At 42.3% G+C, this 23,288-nt stretch overlaps 9 non-coding genes across 9 annotated transcripts; all 9 read right to left on the reverse strand.

Annotated features, from left to right (window-relative positions):
* Window positions 1-212: 212 nt before the first annotated feature.
* Window positions 213-294, reverse strand: TRNAS-UGA (transfer RNA serine (anticodon UGA)). The gene has a single exon. It is a non-coding gene; the product is annotated as a tRNA-Ser (tRNA).
* A 528-nt stretch (window positions 295-822) lies between these two features.
* On the reverse strand, window positions 823-904 carry TRNAS-UGA (transfer RNA serine (anticodon UGA)). Its single transcript has one exon. It is a non-coding gene; the product is annotated as a tRNA-Ser (tRNA).
* A 410-nt stretch (window positions 905-1,314) lies between these two features.
* Window positions 1,315-1,396, reverse strand: TRNAS-CGA (transfer RNA serine (anticodon CGA)). Its single transcript has one exon. It is a non-coding gene; the product is annotated as a tRNA-Ser (tRNA).
* A 529-nt stretch (window positions 1,397-1,925) lies between these two features.
* On the reverse strand, window positions 1,926-2,007 carry TRNAS-UGA (transfer RNA serine (anticodon UGA)). Its single transcript has one exon. It is a non-coding gene; the product is annotated as a tRNA-Ser (tRNA).
* Window positions 2,008-2,417: 410 nt separating this feature from the next.
* On the reverse strand, window positions 2,418-2,499 carry TRNAS-UGA (transfer RNA serine (anticodon UGA)). The gene has a single exon. It is a non-coding gene; the product is annotated as a tRNA-Ser (tRNA).
* A 410-nt stretch (window positions 2,500-2,909) lies between these two features.
* TRNAS-CGA (transfer RNA serine (anticodon CGA)) lies at window positions 2,910-2,991 on the reverse strand. Its single transcript has one exon. It is a non-coding gene; the product is annotated as a tRNA-Ser (tRNA).
* Window positions 2,992-3,520: 529 nt separating this feature from the next.
* On the reverse strand, window positions 3,521-3,602 carry TRNAS-UGA (transfer RNA serine (anticodon UGA)). The gene has a single exon. It is a non-coding gene; the product is annotated as a tRNA-Ser (tRNA).
* Window positions 3,603-4,012: 410 nt separating this feature from the next.
* On the reverse strand, window positions 4,013-4,094 carry TRNAS-CGA (transfer RNA serine (anticodon CGA)). Its single transcript has one exon. It is a non-coding gene; the product is annotated as a tRNA-Ser (tRNA).
* A 530-nt stretch (window positions 4,095-4,624) lies between these two features.
* Window positions 4,625-4,706, reverse strand: TRNAS-UGA (transfer RNA serine (anticodon UGA)). Its single transcript has one exon. It is a non-coding gene; the product is annotated as a tRNA-Ser (tRNA).
* Between the last annotated feature and the right edge of the window lie 18,582 nt (window positions 4,707-23,288).

A 23,288-nucleotide genomic window follows, 5' to 3' on the forward strand; every position in this document is an offset into this window, starting at 1 on the left:
TAAAACCATGGGTTGAATGTATAGATGTGCTCCTTACCACCAGTCAATGCTAGCATTTGTTCAAGGATTAAATTCAGACCCACTGTCTACAAGCATAGTAAGAACCTCCGCTAATGTCAAAGTTTGCCCTCTCCTGCCACTGATTGCCTCCTTCAACTCTCAAGAAGAATGATGTTTATCTGAACTCTTCTGTAAAACTAACCTTCACCAGCCGCTGTGAACAGGATTCGAACCTGCGCGGTGAGACCCCATTGGATTTCAAGTCCAACGCCTTAACCACTCGGCCATCACAGCTCTGACAAAGGTGTTAAAAGGCATTCTGACACAACCACAGTGGGTTCCAGATAATCCATTCAAACAGCTTCTTGACTGTCTTACAGGTAACTCCAACAATGGAGTCAACAAGTCTGAGAACTACTGTTCCAGAACGTGAGAGAGAAATCTTTTAAGAATTTTTGATCTTGCATTCTGCTACAACCACAGAGGGTTATATATCATAAATTCAAATAGCTGCTTGAGTTTTCTAAAACTACAACAGTGGAGCCAACAAGTCAGAGAACTACTATTCTGAAACTTGAGAGAACAAGAGTTTCTGCTCTCTCTTCTTCTTTTAAAACATGGGTTGAATGTATAGATGTGCTCCTTACCACCAGTCAATGCTAGCATTTGTTCAAGGATTAAATTCAGACCCACTGTCTACAAGCATAGTAAGAACCTCTGCTGATGTCAAAGTTTGCCCTCTCCTGCCACTGATTGCCTCCTTCAACTCTCAAGAAGAACGATGTTTATCTGAACTCTTCTGTAAAACTAACCTTCACCAGCCGCTGTGAACAGGATTCAAATCTGTGCGGGGAGACCCCATTGGATTTCAAGTCCAACGCCTTAACCACTCGGCCATCTCAGCTCTGTGGTGGCTTTGGAGAAAAGGCTTTCTGGCACAACCACAGTGGGTTCCAGATAATTCATTCAAACAGCTTCTTTACTGTCTTACAGGTATCTCCAACAATGGAGTCAACAAGTATGAGAACTACTATTCTGGAACTTGAGAGAACAAGAGTTTTTGCTCTCTCTTCTTCTATTTAAAAACATGGGTTGAATGTATGGATGTGTTCCTTTACTGAGAGAAACTGGTTTCCTTACCACCAGTCACTCCTAGCATTTGTTCAAGGATTCAATTCAGAGCCACTGTCTGCAAGCATAGTAAGTGCCCCCCCGATGTCAAAGTTAGCCCTCTCCTGTCATTGATTTCCTCCTTCAACTCTCAAGAAGAACGATGTTTATCTGAACTCTTCTGTAAAACTAACCTTCACCAGCCGCTGTGAACAGGATTCGAATCTGTGCGGGGGGACCCCATTGGGTTTCGAGTCCAACGCCTTAACCACTCGGCCATCACAGCTCTGACAAAGGTGTTAAAAGGCATTCTGACACAACCACAGTGGGTTCCAGATAATCCATTCAAACAGCTTCTTGACTGTCTTACAGGTAACTCCAACAATGGAGTCAACAAGTCTGAGAACTACTGTTCCAGAACGTGAGAGAGAAATCTTTTAAGAATTTTTGATCTTGCATTCTGCTACAACCACAGAGGGTTATATATCATAAATTCAAATAGCTGCTTGAGTTTTCTAAAACAACAACAGTGGAGCCAACAAGTCAGAGAACTACTATTCTGGAACTTGAGAGAACAAGAGTTTTTGCTCTCTCTTCTTCTTTTAAAAACATGGGTTGAATGTATAGATGTGGTCCTTACCACCAGTCAATGCTAGCATTTGTTCAAGGATTAAATTCAGACCCACTGTCTACAAGCATAGTAAGAACCTCCGCTGATGTCAAAGTTTGCCCTCTCCTGCCACTGACTGCCTCCTTCAAGTCTCAATAATGATGATGTTTATCTAAACTCTTCTGTAAAATAAACATTTGTCAGCCGCTGTGAACATGACTTGAACCTGTGCGGGGAGACCCCATTGGATTTCAAGTCCAACGCCTTAACCAGTTGGCCATCACAGCTCTGTGGTGGCTTTTGCGAAAAGGCTTTCGGGCACAACCACAGTGGGTTCCAGATAATTCATTCAAACAGCTTCTTTACTGTCTTACTGGTATCTCCAACAATGGAGTCAACAAGTCTGAGAACTACTATTCTGGAACTTGAGAGAACAAGAGTTTTTGCTCTCTCTTCTTCTATTTAAAAACATGGGTTGAATGTATGGATGTGTTCCTTTACTGAGAGAAACTGGTTTCCTTACCACCAGTCACTCCTAGCATTTGTTCAAGGATTCAATTCAGACCCACTGTCTGCAAGCATAGTAAGTGCCCCCCCGATGTCAAAGTTAGCCCTCTCCTGTCATTGATTTCCTCCTTCAACTCTCAAGAAGAACGATGTTTATCTGAACTCTTCTGTAAAACTAACCTTCACCAGCCGCTGTGAACAGGATTCAAATCTGTGCGGGGAGACCCCATTGGATTTCAAGTCCAACGCCTTAACCACTCGGCCATCACAGCTCTGTGGTGGCTTTGGAGAAAAGGCTTTCTGGCACAACCACAGTGGGTTCCAGATAATTCATTCAAACAGCTTCTTTACTGTCTTACAGGTATCTCCAACAATGGAGTCAACAAGTATGAGAACTACTATTCTGGAACTTGAGAGAACAAGAGTTTTTGCTCTCTCTTCTTCTATTTAAAAACATGGGTTGAATGTATGGATGTGTTCCTTTACTGAGAGAAACTGGTTTCCTTACCACCAGTCACTCCTAGCATTTGTTCAAGGATTCAATTCAGAGCCACTGTCTGCAAGCATAGTAAGTGCCCCCCCGATGTCAAAGTTAGCCCTCTCCTGTCATTGATTTCCTCCTTCAACTCTCAAGAAGAACGATGTTTATCTGAACTCTTCTGTAAAACTAACCTTCACCAGCCGCTGTGAACAGGACTCGAACCTGTGCGGGGGGACCCCATTGGATTTCGAGTCCAACGCCTTAACCACTCGGCCATCACAGCTCTGACAAAGGTGTTAAAAGGCATTCTGACACAACCACAGTGGGTTCCAGATAATCCATTCAAACAGCTTCTTGACTGTCTTACAGGTAACTCCAACAATGGAGTCAACAAGTCTGAGAACTACTGTTCCAGAACGTGAGAGAGAAATCTTTTAAGAATTTTTGATCTTGCATTCTGCTACAACCACAGAGGGTTATATATCATAAATTCAAATAGCTGCTTGAGTTTTCTAAAACTACAACAGTGGAGCCAACAAGTCAGAGAACTACTATTCTGGAACTTGAGAGAACAAGAGTTTTTGCTCTCTCTTCTTCTTTTAAAAACATGGGTTGAATGTATAGATGTGCTCCTTACCACCAGTCAATGCTAGCATTTGTTCAAGGATTAAATTCAGACCCACTGTCTACAAGCATAGTAAGAACCTCCGCTGATGTCAAAGTTTGCCCTCTCCTGCCACTGACTGCCTCCTTCAAGTCTCAATAATGATGATGTTTATCTAAACTCTTCTGTAAAATAAACATTTGTCAGCCGCTGTGAACATGACTTGAACCTGTGCGGGGAGACCCCATTGGATTTCAAGTCCAACGCCTTAACCAGTCGGCCATCACAGCTCTGTGGTGGCTTTTGAGAAAAGGCTTTCGGGCACAACCACAGTGGGTTCCAGATAATTCATTCAAACAGCTTCTTTACTGTCTTACTGGTATCTCCAACAATGGAGTCAACAAGTCTGAGAACTACTATTCTGGAACTTGAGAGAACAAGAGTTTTTGCTCTCTCTTCTTCTATTTAAAAACATGGGTTGAATGTATGGATGTGTTCCTTTACTGAGAGAAACTGGTTTCCTTACCACCAGTCACTCCTAGCATTTGTTCAAGGATTCAATTCAGACCCACTGTCTGCAAGCATAGTAAGTGCCCCCCCGATGTCAAAGTTAGCCCTCTCCTGTCATTGATTTCCTCCTTCAACTCTCAAGAAGAACGATGTTTATCTGAACTCTTCTGTAAAACTAACCTTCACCAGCCGCCGTGAACAGGATTCGAACCTGTGCGGGGGGACCCCGTTGGATTTCGAGTCCAACACCTTAACCACTCGGCCATCACAGCTCTGACAAAGGTGTTAAAAGGCATTCTGACACAACCACAGTGGGTTCCAGATAATCCATTCAAACAGCTTCTTGACTGTCTTACAGGTAACTCCAACAATGGAGTCAACAAGTCTGAGAACTACTGTTCCAGAACGTGAGAGAGAAATCTTTTAAGAATTTTTGATCTTGCATTCTGCTACAACCACAGAGGGTTGTATATCATAAATTCATAATAGCTGCTTGAGTTTTCTAAAACTACAACAGTGGAGCCAACAAGTCAGAGAACTACTATTCTGGAACTTGAGAGAACAAGAGTTTTTGCTCTCTCTTCTTCTTTTAAAACCATGGGTTGAATGTATAGATGTGCTCCTTACCACCAGTCAATGCTAGCATTTGTTCAAGGATTAAATTCAGACCCACTGTCTACAAGCATAGTAAGAACCTCCGCTAATGTCAAAGTTTGCCCTCTCCTGCCACTGATTGCCTCCTTCAACTCTCAAGAAGAATGATGTTTATCTGAACTTTTCTGTAAAGCTAACCTTCACCAGCCGCTGTGAACAGGATTCGAACCAGTGCGGGGAGACCCCATTGGATTTCAAGTCCAACGCCTTAACCACGCGGCCATCACAGCTCTGACAATGGTGTTAAAAGGCTTTCTGGCACAACCACAGTGGGTTCCAGATAATCCATTCAAACAGCTTCTTGACTGTCTTACAGGTAACTCCAACAATGGAGTCAACAAGTCTGAGAACTACTGTTCCAGAACGTGAGAGAGAAATCTTTTAAGAATTTTTGATCTTGCATTCTGCCACAACCACAGAGGGTTGTATATCATAAATTCAAATAGCTTCTTGAGTTTTCTAAAAGCAACTCCAACAGTGGAGCCAACAAGGATGAGAACTACTATTCTGGAACTTGAGAGAACAAGAGTTTTTGCTCTCTCTTCTTCTATTTAAAAACATGGGTTGAATGTATGGATGTGTTCCTTTGCTGAGAGAAACTGGTTTCCTTACCACCAGTCACTCCTAGCATTTGTTCAAGGATTAAATTCAGACCCACTGTCTGCAAGCATGGTAAGTGCCTCCGCTGATGTCAAAGTTAGCCCTCTCCCAGGCCCGGACTGGGACAAAAAATAGGCCCGGGCATTTGAGACTGAGCAGCCCATTTTTATTTATTTATTTATTTTTTGTTAAACCAAATTCTGACAAATATAATATACCATTTCTTGTTGTCTATTAGTTATATTTCAGCATGCTTTTGTCACTGTAAATCAATTAGCATTACATAAATATATAATAAATGAATCATAACGTCATGCAATTTATAAAGTGCTATATCTTTAATTAAAGATTCAAAACAGTAACAAATCTTTGACCATTTAGTTGGTACTTAGAAAGAGGTAGAAACTTTGTAAAAAAACCCCAAAAAACTTTCACTTAGAAACTAAGACCCGTCTGGGTCTAACAAGCTATTAACTATTAGCTACAACTATTTACTACAAGCTATTAGAGCAGGAGATAAGAGATTCTAAATTAGACAGAATTTGCAATAAAGGTAGCATAAAGTTTAGAGTACCTTTACAGGAAGTGTTTAGAAAGGCTATGCAGCAAAACAAAGTGGTTTTACTCCAAAATGGCAGAGAATTGAGAAGTGAGACTGCAGGGGTATGATCTATACACCCAAACTGTTGCATTAAGCTAAAGTTGTTTAAGTGACTATAGTGTCCCTTTAACTACAAAAAGTGCACTATGGATTCAGTAAGTTTTGTAGAAGTTCACTGGTTTCAGCAACTCTGTCAATTATATCGTCAGAATCAAGGTTCATTAATATATCTTTTTCTGTTGCCATCAGCATCAAAGAGCTCAAATGCTCCTGAGATACAGAACTTCTCAGACGGGTCTTAATAAACTTCAACGTGGAGAAGCTTCTTTCACAGGCAACTTGAGTGAAAGACAGTGTAAGCAAAAATTTGTAGGCTACACCAATAACATTGTAGGCATCAGTTAATAAATTATAGCGCTGTAGAATCTGGTAGCAGCAAATAGCACAGTTCTTACATGCCTAGTTCTGTGTCTGATAATTTACTTTCCTTGTTTTCTAGATGTATATCTTCTATAATCACATATTCTTCTAGTGGTGATGTCTTCAGCCTGTCCCACTGCAGTGCAAAATTTGCCAGTTGGGAATGCAAATTTTCCGGAGTTGCTCCCTCATCAAATCTAACTAACCGTAGGCTGAGTTCTTCCATTGCTGGTGTTTTAAGTCCAGATTTTTTTATTTCTGAAAAGCAGCTTGGCTCCAAGCATGCCAAGTCAGCAAAGAGGGTTCCACGGGAGAGAAAGCGGCGACTCATGCTCTCTGTGACCATATCCAAGATTACATTGTGAACATTAATCTTGTAGGCTGAAATAGCATCAGAAATCACTGCATCTTCAACAGACTCATCTGCCATTTGTTTTCTTTTTCTTGCTCTTTTTTGAGGTAGAGTGGTCTGGAGTATTTCGTGTTCTTGAAACTTATTATTTGCCCACTTAACAAAATGATCAGTAGACATCTGTATTGAATCAAAATCTCTTACAACTGTTTTAAGTTTTTCATGAGTGCCCTGTACCATCTGAAGAGCTTTTGAAATGTCCATCTGACTTGTCTGCAGATATTTAGACAATGGTGTGGTCAATTCAAATATTCGCAGAAAAATTTGGGCTGTGAGAACAGTTTCATATTTCAGCAGGGATTCTGCATAAGCTTTTGCTCTAACACGCACCTCAGGTTTTGATGATACACTTTCTTCAATTTTGCTCAAAGTGTAAATTAAACTGAGGAACAAACCAGATTCCGGATTAGAATATTCCCCAAACACTTTTCTTAAAGCAGCATCTTTTGACCACCAGCGAGTTTCACCAATTACAGAAATTCTTCCATGGTGAGGGTCTTGGCTAACTTTTTCCCAGGTATTCATACGCTGGTAGGAATCACGAATAAACACTGCAATGTCATTCAACAAACTAAATAGTGATGCACTTGCAACCAGTACTTTTGTGGTATCTGCAAGTACCAAATTCAGTATGTGTGCATAGCACCAGATATGAATTTGCTGTGGTGATTCAGCTGATAGCCATGATGAGAAACCATTATATTGGCCTTGCATATTTGCTGCCCCATCTGTTGAACTGCCAACGCATTTTGTAATATCAAGATTGCGTGATTTTAAGACTTCCATCAATGACTTAAATAGATGTTGTCCTGTTGAAGATTCACATTCAACAATTGCAAGAAGCTTCTCCTTGATGCAATCTGTGACATACCGAACAATTATCGAGCACTGATCTTTTGAGGTGATATCTTGAGTAGTATCAACTTGAACTGAAAACATGCCAGCCTCCTTTACTTCATTGGAAATGGTTTCCTTGATAAGCAAACAAATACTGTCTAATACTTTGTTAACAGTTGTTTTTGAGAGCAGTGTTATAAAAGATCCTCTTCCTTTACCTCCAGAGGAGTGCAATTTTTTGCTATTCTCAATACATTTATTTACATGATCTTTTAGACAAATGTCATACTTGCTAAGAAGAAGAATGAGCTCTAAGAAGTTTCCATGATCTTTTGTTATGTCTTCCAAATGGTATGCAGCTTCATCTTTATCTCCTCTGTAACTCAGCCCTTGTTTTCCTATGACTTTTACAACATCTACTACCCTATGCAGTACTTGCCGCCTGTTTCTGACTTGTTCACGCCTTACAGACATTTGTTTATGCAAAAGTAAGTCATCAACACCAGCACTGCTGGATTTCAGAAAAAAAGCTTCAGCACACACATTGTGCATTGCACTCTTCTCATGCTCTTCAATTCTTTGATGAACATGACGCTTATCTGTCATTCCTTCAATAAAAGAATTTGTTTCATATGACTTTGAAAAAGCCAGACAAACAGAACAAAACAGAGCTTTCTTTTCATTACAGTAGGTGAGCCACTTGCGACTTGTTATATCTTTACGCTTTATAGCCTTTTTTAATACTGGATCTGGAATTTCCTGCTGTGGATGATATTTGAAAAAGACAGCAAGTTGATTTTTTTTTGGAAGACCAAAATAATTTAATGATGGATCTATGTCTTCACAGATCTCTGAAATGCCTACAATCACTTGTTCTGCTGGTAATTCAGGGTGCCCAAGTTCTCTATGTCCTTCAGTGGATAATTCTGCTGTTTCATCAACACATTCCACTAAATCATCTTCTACTGTTATTTGTTCAGTGTTTGCGGTCTCTCTACTTGTTCCTGCTATGGAATCACTGGAACTCTGTGCATGAAGACTGAACATATCTGTAATTTTAGCACATTTCTGAGCTTCAAGTTCCAAAGACTTTTTAAATTTCTCTCTAATTTTTTCTGCTCCTCCCTTTTGTTTTTTGGAAGACATCCTATTATCTAATGAATCTATATATATATGAAAAACAAACAAACAAAAACAACCTGTCACTGATTTTTCAAACATTATATATACACATATTATAATCTCAGCAGTGCCTCCAATTATGTTAGGGATATTAATGAGACAAAATAGGCAAAACCAATATTTTATCACATACGCAAAATAACGACGCTATCAAATATTGCAGTACCACATCCACAATATGAATTTAAGGAGATACCCTATATTTTATCTCCGATTCTAAATTCTTTCAGATCACCGAAAATTATAATTCAAATTAGATAGATATCGCCACGATAGTCAATCAAAAATATTTATTTATTGTGAATACAATTTATAAAATCTATGTATGAGTCACACAGTGCATAATATAAAACACAAAGTTCTTAAAACATGTCAAAATTGAATCAATTTAAATACAATATATTATCGATAGTTATCAATATGAATTAGTACTTTATGTGTCTAACACACAATTAATTTCCAGTCCACTCAGCAACCAAAAATTTATAATAATCAGGGCAGTAATAAAGATATCACTATCTCTCTAATATTAGTTCAACTAATATAACAAATTAAAAACTAATTTAATAATGTCTACGAGTATTAGTGAAATTCCTAATAGATGCAAATGATGTCAAACTTCATCTATAGGTAAAAATACCTTTTCATTATTGTTATTATCACGGGTTATAAGCTGCAGTCTCACAAGCCGCCATATACAATAATGCAATATAGTACTTCCCAGAAACAGGGAATTCTATACGAAGAAGACAAAATTTATCTCTATTCAGAATAATAAAACAATTATAATTACCACCACTTGTTGCTGTTGTCCCACCGGTACTTGTAGAAGTTAATCCAGGTTCAGTGGCAAGAAATTAAGTGGAAAAGAATATAACTTTCTACCAGTTATATAGGTTGGAACTCAAAGTAACTCCAAGAGTGAAATATGGTGCCAGAATCTTAAGATTCCAATTCTCTGAGGTAAATTTGGTGAATGAGTCCGTCCGGGTCTGTCTGCTTCAGGGTGCGATCTTTTTTTAAGGTCCGTTTTTTTTTTTTCTAATTATCCAAGACATAAGCTTAAAAACAGAGCTTATTATCATAGCCTCCACCTCTTGATTGGAATGCTCCAATTATAACGGTGGGTTTTACCCATTAAAATTAGGATTTCTACTCATATTTACACCGTTGTAATTTCTTAATTTACCTGTGAGAGACGCTCTGGTCTAAGAATTAACTTAAAACCATTAAATATGTGTTTGGAATTTATCCTTGGTCACCCTAATCGCCAGATGTTACCTCCTAGATAGTAACTCAGGTCTTGGTAGTCTTACCATGTATCCCCATTCCAAGTTACATTTCTAAGGATATGCAGCGTCTACTCCTTAACTTTCTCATGGAAGATAACATTAATTGTATCATACATACTGAAACATCATTATACATGAATACTCCTTTGTTCTCTATTATAGAGGGAACAAGAACAAAAAGAAATCATCACTACATGATTAAGTAAAATAAAATGGCTCTGACTCCATTTTGTGTTCATGTAAAGTACAGAATATATGGAATACATGTTTTCTATCATAAAATATCTGACAATAAATAAGTATATATATATATATATATATATATATATATATACACACACACACACACACACATTAAATATCAGTCACAAACTCACAGCACTACACGGAAACAATCTTTAAAGCTGAAATGCCCCATAAAAATGGAGGACTTGAAAAGGCCTCTGAACTAGGGCTGCAACTAACGATTATTTTAATAATCGATTAGTTGGCCAATTATTTTTTTGATTAACCGATTAATCAGATAAAAAAAAAATATTCAAATTTTTCGTTTATTTAAAACAAAAACTTATAAGATGTGTCATTAACACTTTTATCTCTTTATCACAATCGCATTTCTCTATTCGCATTCTTATTTTACTGACATAATAATTAAAGGTATATTTTTAAGGTACAAGAACCCAAAACACATTTCTCAAACTAAGTTTTTTTTTACCAAAATTCCAAAAAAAAAGTTTTTCTAGTAAATATTAATTAATGTAAAAAAATTTCATATTTAATAAAAACTATGAGAAAAACTGCCTCTTGTTTATATTTTCTTTTATTTGTCAACCAGCCCCCCAGTTATGCACATCTGCCCCCAGCTTGCCACACTGCCCCAGGAATGCCTTATACCCTCCTATATGCCAGAGATGCCACTGTGCCCCCTGATATCCCTTATACCTCCTATATGACACTCTGTCCTGTGATAGAAAAACTGACAGCGCTAAAATAGGTATGAAAATATTTGCTTTAATAAATAGACAAAAAAAATAGATAATACATAATACAATATCAATATATATATATAAATATATGGACAATACAAGCAATAAATCAAATATTACAGCAATCAAAAAAAAATAAAAAAAATTCAAGAATGCACATAATTAATAGATCCCGAAAAAATTATATCTGCCCACCAGGGGTTAATATATCAACAGAAGAAACATGGGGCAAATAAGCAAAAAAATTAAGATAATACTCCAGGCTAAGCTTACCCAGTGGTGCTTATTTGCCCTGTTTTTCTTCTGTTGATATATTAACCCCTGTTGGGGCAGATGGAAGTGAAGTAGTGGAAGTTGAGCACTAAAATCCAAATTCCCTGCAGCACTGCAGGGGACCTGGATCCTCTCTTGCAGCCAGTCACAAACTAAGAAACTCAGACCACGCCAACTGAATTGCGGCGCTCAGCCAATCCTCTAGGCTGAGCAATGTGACTAAAAAAAGTCATCATACACGGGACCCCTGAAGCCACAATCTAGTGCCACAAATCCTTTTTAATAAGATACGCAGGTTGAAATAAGAGTAAATAACACAATACCTTTACTTTTGCTGGGCCTAGAATGTTTTGACCTCTGAAGTGACAAATTCAGGAGGGCGTTTTATCTCTGGATAAGTAAAAATTAAATAGTTCAATTTAATCCTACAGAAAGTAAAGAGCCAGAAAACAGATGACTAAATACACATCAGGACAGGCTCTGCCACCCAGTCAGACACACACACACACACAAGGACAGGCTCTGCCACACCAACACCTAAACACAAACACCAGGACAGGCTCTGCCACACTGACACCCGCATCCGGAGGGTTTCCACGGACGCTTTCCCTTTGATTTAGGTGATGGCCGCAGCTGGCTGTCTTGTGTATTGATGCTGCCAGCCCCCACGTGTATTTATGCACTCAAGAGAGCAGCCCCACCTTAGTATTGATTTATGTGATGCACTGATGCCCCAGCCAGCACTCGCTTGTGAATTAATGCCCCCACACCCTTGCGTATTGCCCCATCAGCCAGCCCTACATTGTGTATTTATGCCAGCCACTCCCCTTAGTATAAAATCAGACCTGGCACCCAGACCTGCCTAGGACCCAGATTGGAAGAATAGGACTTGCCATCTTTGGCCCCAAAACAGCCCGCCTGTGGCATCTTTGCCCCAAAACAGCCCGCCTGTGGCATCTTTGGCCCCATAACAGCCCGCCTGTGGCATCTTTGGCCCCAAAACAGCCCGCCTGTGGCATCTTTGGCCCCATAACAGCCCGCCTGTGGCATCTTTGGCCCCAAAACAGCCCGCCTGTGGCATCTTTGGCCCCAAAACAGCCCGCCTGTGGCGTCTTTGGCCCCAAAACAGCCCGCCTGTGGCATCTTTGGCCCCATAACAGCCCGCCTGTGGCATCTTTGGCCCCATAACAGCCCGCCTGTGGCATCTTTGGCCCCAAAACAGCCCGCCTGTGGCATCTTTGGCCCCAAAACAGCCCGCCTGTGGCATCTTTGGCCCCAAAACAGCCCGCCTGTGGCATCTTTGCCACCAAAACAAGGCTGTTTTGGTGGCAAAGATGCCACAGGCGGGCATCTTTGCCACCAAAACAGCCTGCCTGTGGCATCTTTGCCACCAAAACAGCTTGCCTGTGATGTCTTTGCCCCCCTTACACATCCATGCTATCACACACACATATTAATTCACAAATATTTACTCACTAATTCACAGATAATCCATTCACTCATTCAGATATTCATACATTGATACTCATTAATTCCCTCATTCAGACACTCATTTACATATACTCATTCACAAACATTCATTCACTCACTCCTTCACAGATACTCATTAATTCACTCACTCAATCTCAAACACTCCTTCATGCAGCCTCCCCTTACCTGAACAACTGAAGATTTAAAGAGTACGTGCCGCTCGGCGCTCGCAGACCAACCTGTTCTTCTGCACAGGAGGAAGCAGATGCGCAGCAGGGTCATGTGACGTACGTCACGTACGTCACGTGATTCTTTTGGATTCCTGCGTCCCCGGCATCCTCGGCTAGCCAGTAAGTAGCGGGCCCCCGCGGAATTAATCGTGGGGGTTGCACGGGCCCCCTAGAGTGGCGGGCCCGGTCGCAGCTGCTGCAGGGTTAAGGGGCAGGTGCCCCTTTTGCCCTGCGTTATAGACGGCCGTAGAGGCCCAGTCAGTCCGGTCCTGACTGGGCCTATTTTAAGGTAGGGGCTTGGAGCTGCAGCTCCATCAGCCCCTAAATCAATCCGGCCCTGCCGCGGCCCGGCCCACCGGGCATATGCCCGGTGTGCCCGATGGCCAGTCCGGGCCTGCCCTCTCCTGCCACTGATTGCCTCCTTCAAGTCTCAATAAAAACGATGTTTATGTGAACTCTTCTGTAAAACAAAAAACTTTGTCAGCCACTGCAAACAGGATTAGAACCTGCGTGTGGTGACTCTACTGGATTTCAAATCCAACGCCTTAAACACTCGATGCCTTGTTGAGAAAAGGCATTATGGCTTGCAGGTATCTCCAACAATGGAGTCAACAAGTCTGAACGTGAGAGAAAAATCTTTTATGAATTTTTGCTTTGTCTTCTAAAATAAACATTGATTGAATGTAAGCATGTTTTTTTTTGCTGAGAGGCAGTAGATAACGTTTATCTTAGCCATCACAGCTAAGCTGCTAGTAGTTAAATCAGGCATTCTGACACAGCCACATGGGGTTCCATATAATGAACTACTGTCCCAGAACGTGGAAGAGTGTTGGACTCTACATTTCATGGGGTCTCAATCCACAGGTCTGAATCCTGCTCACAGCGGTTGTTTTTAGACTTGCGCATTCGTCTTCGGGCGAACATGAAAACGAGCACGAAGAGGCCGTTTTTTTGTTCGTTCCGAAGACACGCCGAAGAGAATACAGTGCCGGCATAAAACGTAGGAGAAGACGAAGACTTACAACCAAGTTTTTGCTGCGCAGCCGCCAAAATTTCAAACAGGAGTGAGCTGATCTCGTCTGTCCAATCAGCTCACTCTTGTGACGTCACGCTAAGGGTCTCGTCCAATGCCTGTGCTGCTGTTTTTTGAATTCTGAAGGCGCCTTTATAAGACCAGAGCTTGCCTGAGAGATCCATTCATTTTTCGCTGTGACTGCTTTGGCAACACTGCTGTGCTGCATCCGAGCGTTACAGAGAGAGATTGTTCTGTTCTGTGTGAGACTGGTAAGCCTTAGCCTGCCATTTCTCACAGTGTACTTCATCCTCACTTCAGTGCTACTTAATATAATTAATAATAATAATTTGATTAATTTATTTATTTTTTTATTTAATTTGTCATCAACTGTAGTGTAAGTGCTGTTGAGTTGACAGTGCACCCAGTGTCTCAGTGGCACTGGGGTGCCCTTGCCCTGGGCTGGCACTAGTGCCTACTGCCTGTCCTGCTTAAATAAATTAAATAGAATTTATAAATAATAATTTAATAGAGTCTATAATTTAATAGTTCATTATAATATTATATATATATATATATTTGTCAGTCATATATATATATATACTATAGTATACTAGTGTAGAGTGTACTGTAGACATTCATCTACTAGTGTCTAATTTAAAATCAGTAATATTAATTAATATAATTAATAATTGAATTCATTATAAAATTATATATATACTTGTCAGTTATAGTTAGTAATAGTATACTAGTGTAGAGTGTACTGTAGACATTCAAGACATCTACTAGTGTCTAATCTAAAATCAGTAATATCAATAATTCTATAATTATTTTTTCTTATCTTAATAGTTAATTAAATTAGCTATAAATAAAAGTAATAATATTAATTAATTACTACTAGCTAATCTTATTAGTACTGGTGCTGCAGCTCTATAGTTTGTGCTTTGTTTCAGCAACAGCAAGAGACCAAGTCAATTTTTCTTAATTAAAAACCTTTCATTTTATTTCATTTGTTTTGCTCACCTCAGTCCATCAGTGAAGTGAACTTGTTGGGCTAGTGAGTGCAGCCGCATAAGTGCTGTGTTTTTTTTTGATCAGCAAGCAGTGACGTTAACTGTTTTGCAAAGATTTTCTCATTTATTTTACATTTTATTTCAATTTTATTAAAAGTACACTTAGTGTTTTGCTCACCTCAGTCCATCAGTGAAGTGAACTTGTTGGGCTAGTGAGTGCAGCCGCATAAGTGCTGTGTGTTTTTGTTCAGCAAGCAGTGAAGCTAACTGTTTTGCTGTGACATTTTATTTTATTTCTAATTCTTTTCAAGAAAAATTTACTGTGACGAGCTGTACTAAGCAAAGCTTCAAGCTACTAGCTGTAGTACTAAAATAATTCTAATCTTCTTTAATCTTAATCTATAATATATTATAAATAATATATAACAATATAAATTCTAATTCATAATCTATAATATAAGTAATTCTAATTCTAAATTCTAATTCATAATCTATATTCTTCTATCTATAATACATAATATATAAGTAAATTATTTCTAATCTATTAATATTATATAACTTAATATTAATAAATCATACTGAATCTGATTTAACCTCACTTTAGCTTAATGGGTTTGAGAGCGTCTGCCTAGAGGTAGACTTATAGTAAGGAAATATAGCTTTAGGCTAGCATAGTAGTAGGCTAAGCTCTTAGGCCCGTGTAAATTCAAATTTAAAATAAAATACTGCTAGTTATTAAATAGTTAATCTTGAGTTAATAATTTAAATAACTTTAGCACTTTGGCAGATTGCACACAACAGCACAGTGCAGTAGTGCATAGTTTTACTTTTTAAGCAGTAGCACTGAAGAGAACTTCCTCTAATTTTTTTGTCTTTAATTCGTTTTTCCTTTTTTTTATTTTTTTATAGTTTTTTAAACACTACACTACACTACACTACACACACAACACAAAATTTGAAATGGATCCTCCTTTTGGGACTAAGGAGGGACAAGCTCCATCTACCACCACCACTAGCACCACCACCAGTTCTAAGATGCAGCCTTTGCGTCAGTCTAGTCGGCCAAGTAGGCCAAGCTCTCGCTTATCATTTGGGGAAGCATTGCTTGAAGGATCATCAAGTAAAGGAAAGGCACCAAAAGCAGGCAGTAGTAGTGCGGCTAGGCCCACAAGCTCTATGTTTTTTTACGGAAAGCCTAAAGCACCAGAAGCACGTTCAAAGTTAAAGGGTAGCACAAGTAGTACCAGCCCAGTGACTAAAAAGAAGTGCCTTTTGCCCCAAGCAGCATCTTCCCCATCCACAAGCAGCATGCAAGGTACCAAGCAGAGCCAAATTAGCAGCAAGACTCAGAGGGGTCCCAAACAAAAGCGATCTCATTCCTTTGTAGGGAAAACCACCACCACCACCACCACCCCCACCCCCACCGCCTCTACCACCACTAGTGCTGCGCCTACTGTTCCCACTGGTACCGCCACGCCATGTCCTCCTAGTACTTCTAGCAAGCCACCAAGTCCTTACAAAATTTTTGTAAAGACAGTTAGAGAGAGGGCTACACATAGTGGAACTCCACCTAGCGAGGTAGCAGAGGAGCCTGAGACTGAGAGGCCAAGTGCAGAGTCTATTCTTCCTGCTCGCACTACTACTAGTCACGAGTCTCACGACGATATCAGTCTTAGCTCCAGCCTAGCAGGAATTCCATTCGATCTGGCTAATGAAGAGCTAGACTATGAGCCAGAGGAAGTAGAGGAGATGAGTGGTCAGGAATCAGATTCCTCAGGGAGCAGTGTCCAAATGACTAGTGCACAATTTTCCCCTGAGCCTCCACCTTCTCTGCTACGATCATCACCATCACCACCACCACCAGCAGCAGCAGCAGCAGCAGCAGCAGCAGCAAAACCTAGCAAATCTAAAGCATTTAGCAGTCCCACTATGGCCAGTACTGTTACCACCAGTCCCACCACCACTAGTTCTGCCGCTGTTCATCCACCCCGAGCAGTAGGAGCAGCACCCAAGGCACACTCCAAGGCTATGCGCGCCCCAATTTGGGAGCACTTTGAAAATGTTGAAGAAGGGCGCTATGGAAAGTGCAAACATTGTGGGAAGCTAATAAGCAGAGGGAAAGTGTCTGGCCATTTTACCAGTGCTAGCATGAAGCATCACCTCAGCACTCAACACAACGCTGTGCTATTGGGGAAAGATGCAGAAGTAAAACTTAGTGCAGGCAGCATAGCTGGTGGCCGTGGAAAAACCCCAACAGCTTCTTCTTCTGAGCCAATAGCAGCAGCAGCAGCAGCAGCAGCTAGTGCTGGCAGCCAGAGACCAAGGCAGGTTGGAGCACTGCATGTCCAGCCCACTCTATAACAATTTGTGGCATTCCAATCCAAAAGGTCAATGCCCAAACAGCAGGCCAATAAAGTAACGCGACTGATTGGTCAGTTCATTGCTGTTGGAGGGGCATCCTTCTCTATGATCGAAGGGGAGCCTTTCAAACAATTGATGGCGGCTGTGGCTCCACAATATACAGTTCCGTCATGTTCCACTTTCAGCAGGAACATTGTCCCCTCATTGTATCGGTCCTGTGTTGCAGCAGTGAAAGAGGAGCTTTCCAAGGCTGCTGGTCAGTCTGTTCATTTCACTACAGATTTGTGGAGTGCACCTAGCGGCCAGCATGCCTTTCTTTCTTTGACAGCACACTGGTGGAAGCCCGGTGTGTCTAAGGAAGCTGCTGCAGCAGGCTACCGATCTTTCCTTCTCCATGCAGAAGTGATGGATGAAAAGCACACTTCCCAAAATATTCTGCATGCAATGAGGAAAATGTTTAGCCTTTGGGTGGGAGCAGAGGCGGGCACCAATGTTGAAGTTGGTTTTGTGGTAACTGACGGAGGTGCCAATATGGTGAAAGCGCTGCGAGATGGTCATATTGTTGGTGTGCGCTGTGCAGCCCACATCATCCATCTTGTAGTGAAGGCAGCAATGTCAGAAGGAACTAATGTGGCAGCAGTAGTTCTGTCCCGCTGCAGAAAGATCGCTGGGCACTTTCACCATAGTGTTAAGGCTAGCCAACTTTTGAGGGAAGAGCAAGAGAGGTCAGGTCTTCCCGTACACTGCCTACGTCAGGATGTCAGTACACGGTGGAACTCCACGTTAGACATGCTGGAGAGGATTTTGGAGCAGCAGAGGGCAATCCATAATCTTGCCTCAGAGCACAATATTGGGATTACCTCTCCATTGAATAGGGAGGATTGGACAGTGATCACCCAGCTAGTGGCAGTCCTTAAACCATTCAGGGAAAATGTAAACTCAAACACTGCCAGTCTGGCCCAGGTAATCCCAGTGTTCTCCCATCTAGGAAGCAAGATGGATGTGTTCCTTGGAAACCGTGAGGCTGTTCAAGGTGGCACTCTACATCCTGACGTAGCAGCCATAGTCAGGAAGCTGAAGGATCTCCTAAAAGTACACCTTCGCAAACGAATGGAAGAGAGTCCCGAAATGATGCTAGCGTGCCTTTGCGATCCAAGAATTAAGGGAAAGCTAGCTTTGAAATTTAATGTTCTCAGTAGCTACCGGGAGCAATTGGTCAACAAGGTGCGTGACTGGCAGCGTAAAATGGGAATGCTGTCCGAGGAGGGAGAGGTGCAGGAGGAGGAAGAGATGATGTGGTCTGCTACTCCTAGCAGCAGCATCAGCAGCAGTGCCACAAGCAGCACAACACAGCTGAGTGGAGCAGCTGCGTTTTGGGAAGAGGCACTTGGGAGTATAGTTGGACCATCTGACAGAGCTAGCAGCAGAAAGGAGAGTAGTGCTGCTGAAATGGTCAAACTTTACCTCTGCGCCTAATGTTGATCCTCTTAGCTACTGGGATGAAAAGAAGAGTGTGTGGCCTGTACTCTCATGGGTTGCGCAGCAGCTACTATCATGTCCGCCAACCACTGTTCAAAGTGAGCGCGTGTTTTCTATGACTGGAAACATACTGAGTCCACAGCGCTCACGCATGGCACCTCATCTGATGGAGCAGATTGCCTTTCTTAAATTCAATCTGCCCAAGTTGGGTTACCCAGCTCTTAGCTTGGAAAGTTAATTTTTTTTCTCTGTAATGTTTAAGGTAGTTTCTCCCCCTGGTTGCACGTGTTTGTGGTGTGGCAACGTCTGCTACCTCCGCCGGTGTAGCCAAGGCCTAAGCTAGGGCCTAGTGTCTGAGTTCTGGAAGTCTGCTCCCAAACGCCATGGACTGACAGACTTTCATGCTTTGCCCTGGGGTGAAACAGGTGAGCGGGTCGTCAATTGCCCACTCATTCACCTTTTTCCTTTTCCAACGCTGCTGCTGGTGGTGGTGCCAGCATCTTTTGCCAGTTCGCTTCCTGGCTGAAATCATGCCTCAAATGTCCCTAATGGAGAGGGTAGTTTCTCCCCCTGGTTGCACTTGCTGCGGTGTGGCAATGCCTGCTACCTCCGCCGGTGTAGCCAATTTACGCTAGGGCCTAGTGTCTGAGTTCTGGAAGTCCGCTCCCAAACGCCAAGGACTGACAGTCTTCGGATGCTTTGCCCTGGGGTGAAACAGGTGAGCGGGTCGTCAATTGCCCACTCATTCACCTTTTTCCGTTTCCAACGCTGCTGCTGGTGGTGGTGCCAGTATCTTTTGCCAGTTCGCTTCCTGGCTGAAATCATGCCTCAAATGTCCCTAATGGAGAGGGTAGTTTCTCCCCCTGGTTGCACTTGCTGCGGTGTGGCAATGCCTGCTACCTCCACCGGTGTAGCCAATTTACGCTAGGGCCTAGTGTCTGAGTTCTCGAAGTCCGCTCCCAAACGCCAAGGACTGACAGTCTTCGGATGCTTTGCCCTGGGGTGAAACAGGTGAGCGGGTCGTCAATTGCCCACTCATTCACCTTTTTCCGTTTGCAACGCTGCTGCTGGTGCCAGTATCTTTTGCCAGTTCGCTTCCTGGCTGAAATCATGCCTCAAATGTCCCTAATGGAGAGGGTAGTTTCTCCCCCTGGTTGCACTTGCTGCGGTGTGGCAATGCCTGCTACCTCCGCCGGTGTAGCCAATTTACGCTAGGGCCTAGTGTCTGAGTTCTGGAAGTCTGCTCCCAAACGCCAAGGACTGACAGTCTTTGGATGCTTTGCCCTGGGTTGAAACAGGTGAGCGGGTCGCCAATTGCCCACTCATTCGCCTTTTCCAATGCTGCTGCTGCTGGTGGTAGTGCCAGCGTCTCTTCTCTGCCAGTTCGCTTCCTGGCTAGTGTCATGCCTCAAATGTCCCTAATGGAGAGGGTAGTTTCTCCCCCCTGGTTGCACTTGCTGCAGTGTGGCAATGCCTGCTACCTCCGCCAATGTAGCCAGCTTACGCTAGGGCCTTGTGTCTGAGTTCTGGAAGTCCGCTCCCAAACGCCAAGGACTGACAGTCTTTGGATGCTTTGCCCTGGGGTGAAACAGGTGAGCGGGTCGTCAATTGCCCACTCATTCACCTTTTCCAATGCTGCTGCCGGTGGTGGTGCCAGCGTCTCTTCTCTGCCAGTTCGCTTCCTGGCTAGTGTCATGCCTTAAATGTCCCTAATGGTAAGGGCAGTTTCTCCCCCCTGGTTGCACTTGCTGCGGTGTGGCAACGCCTGCTACCTCCGCCAGTGTAGCCAGCTTACGCTAGGGCCTTGTGTCTGAGTTCTGGAAGTCCGCTCCCAAACGCCAAGGACTGACAGTGTTTGGATGCTTTGCTCTGGGGTGGAACAGGTGAGCGGGTCGTAAATTGCCCACTCATTCGCCTTTACCAATTCTGCTGCTGCTGCTGCTGGTGGTGCCAGCGTCTCTTCAATGCCAGTTCGCTTCCTGGCTGGTGTCATGCCTCAAATGTCCCTAATGGTAAGGGCAGTTTCTCCCCCCTGGTTGCACTTCCTGCGGTGTGGCAACGCCTGCTACCTCCGCCAGTGTAGCCAGCTTACGCTAGGGCCTTGTGTCTGAGCTCTGGAAGTCTGCTGCCAAACGTCTAAGACTGACAGTGTTTGGGTGCTTTGCCCTGGGGTGAAACAGGTGAGTGGGTCGCCAATTGCCCACTCATTCGCCTTTCCCATTTTTCAATGCTGCTGCTGGTGGTGGTTGTGGTGGTGCCAGCATCTCTTCTGTGCCAGTTCGCTTCCTGGCTAGAGTCATGCCCAAAATGTCCCTAATGGTAAGGGCAGTTTCTCCCCCCTGGCTGCGTCTGTTTGCGGTGTGGCAACGCCTGCTACCTCCGCCGGAGTGGCCAGCTTACGCTAGGGCCTTGTGTCTGAGCTCTGGAAGTCCGCTGCCAAACGTCTAGGACTGACAGTGTTTGGATGCTTTGCTCTGGGGTGAAACAGGTGAGTGGGTCGCCAATTGCCCACTCATTCGCCTTTTCCATTTCCATTTCATTATTTTCCTTCTGATACACAACCAACCAACCAAACATAACACACACAATAACACAAATAACACAGTGACATAACACATAACACACAACACATATAACACACAGTGACAACACACATACACGTACAATGCACAAATCACAAGGACCTTTCCTCTTGTTATTTGTCCTGGCCTTCACTTCTACACTCACTAGCATTAATGCTATAACTCACACTTCATACTATAACATTTTTCCATCCACATACCTGCCAACAGACCCAACTTTTTCAGGGACAGTCCTGCTTTTTTCCAGTCCTGTCCCATCTAATTTAGCTATCTAGGTATGCAAATACACATTGGTAGTTATAGCTCGGTAGGTAGCACTAGTATAAACATTAAATAAATATAATAAAGTACTAAATAATAAATCTAACTTTAAAATACATTTAAATAAACCCCTAATTTTTTTTTAAAACCCATTAAAATTAAAATTAAATTATTATTTAGACATAATACATCTTTAACCAAACCAGTGCACTGCTACTAATCTTAAACATAACCGTACATTAACACTAAGCTATTTTTTAGTTCTTGTCCAACATTTTTTCCATCCGCATACCTGCCAACACACCCAAGATTTTGGTGGACAGTCCTGCTTTTTTCCAGTCCTGTCCAGTAAAAGTTGGGTTGTTGCAAAGTATGCCATTGTGAATAGGTAGCAAATGTTAGGCATGTATTACAAGTGGTCCAAAATCAATTTAAACATTTAAAATAATCCCTATGCTTTTATTAAACATCTATGGATGTGTGACTGTGTATGATAAACGGAGGCCAAGTTCCTTGGAGCATTTGTCTCTAGGTCATTTTGTGTACAGTACACCTCAGTACGTGTGTGCAACTCTATTGGTCGTTTCGGCAGGGGGCTGGCCTGCCATCAACGAATGAAGTGCGTTCTGCAATTCACTCGTTGATGCCAGACCAGCCCTGCCGAAACGACCAATAGAGTTGCACACACGTACCTTCACGGCAGCTGCTGCTGCTCCGATGTGTTGTTAACCCCGTATTAACCCCTGCTAGGCAACCGGGAAGGAAACGAAGATTAAACGAGCACGAAGAATGTCCGCGAATATTCGCCCGAAGAGAAGACAGGAACAGGCGAATATTCGCGGAATACGAAGGTTTTTTTCCCCCCGAAGACGAGCACGAAGACGAACACGAAGAGCCCCCTGGTGCCCAAGTCTAGTTGTTTTAGAGAAGAGTTCAGATAAACATCGTCCTTATTGAGACTTAAGCCACTGCAGCTCTGCCATAGTTGGCGAGGGCAGCCATTCTTGCAGCATCACAAAGGCCTTTTCTCTCTCTCCGTTTTTCTATTTATAAGCATAGATGAAATGTAAGTTTCCTTTACCGAGAGGGGGGTCGGAAACCTTGATATTGTGTCTTTACCAACATTAACGTTCAGTGAATGCTGCCGGATTCTATTTAGATCCACTGTCCGCATGTGTAGAAAGTGAAATGGGAGCTCTTTCCTGCTCTGATTGGCTGACTCAAGACTCAATAAGGAAGATGTTTATCTAAAACTCACCTTGGAGAGATGCTGCGAACAGGGTTTGAACCTGTGCATAAAGACCTTATTGGATATCGAGTCTAAAGCCTTACGCCCTCGGCCATCACAGCTCAGTCGTAATAAGAGGGTAATTATTCTGGAAGCACCACACGGGGATCTAGATAATCCATTCAAACAGGCTTCTTGATACAGGCAATTCCAACAATATAGCTAACAAAACTATTCTAGTCTTCCAGAACATGAAAGACATTTTTTTTAAGAGTTGCGTTCACTATATCTCTCCCTTTGTGATGTTATTGAGCAGGCACTACAGGAACACGCAATATAGAATTATTATTATCTTTTATTTATATAGCGCCAGCAATTTACGCAGCGCTTAATGCAATACATACCATATCTGCTTGATTATAAGACGACCCTGATTATAAGACGACAGCCAAAAATGTGAATATTAATTTAGGAAAAAAAGCCGGAATATAAAACGACCCTATAGGAAAAAAAGTTTTACTAGTAAAACTATATTTTCATATTTAACCCCTTCGTGACAAAGGCTGATTTTAC

The sequence above is a fragment of the Sceloporus occidentalis genome, unplaced genomic scaffold (assembly GCF_023333645.1).
Source record: "Sceloporus occidentalis isolate IW3139 unplaced genomic scaffold, rSceOcc1.0.p SCAF_292, whole genome shotgun sequence".
Lineage (NCBI taxonomy): Eukaryota > Metazoa > Chordata > Lepidosauria > Squamata > Phrynosomatidae > Sceloporus > Sceloporus occidentalis.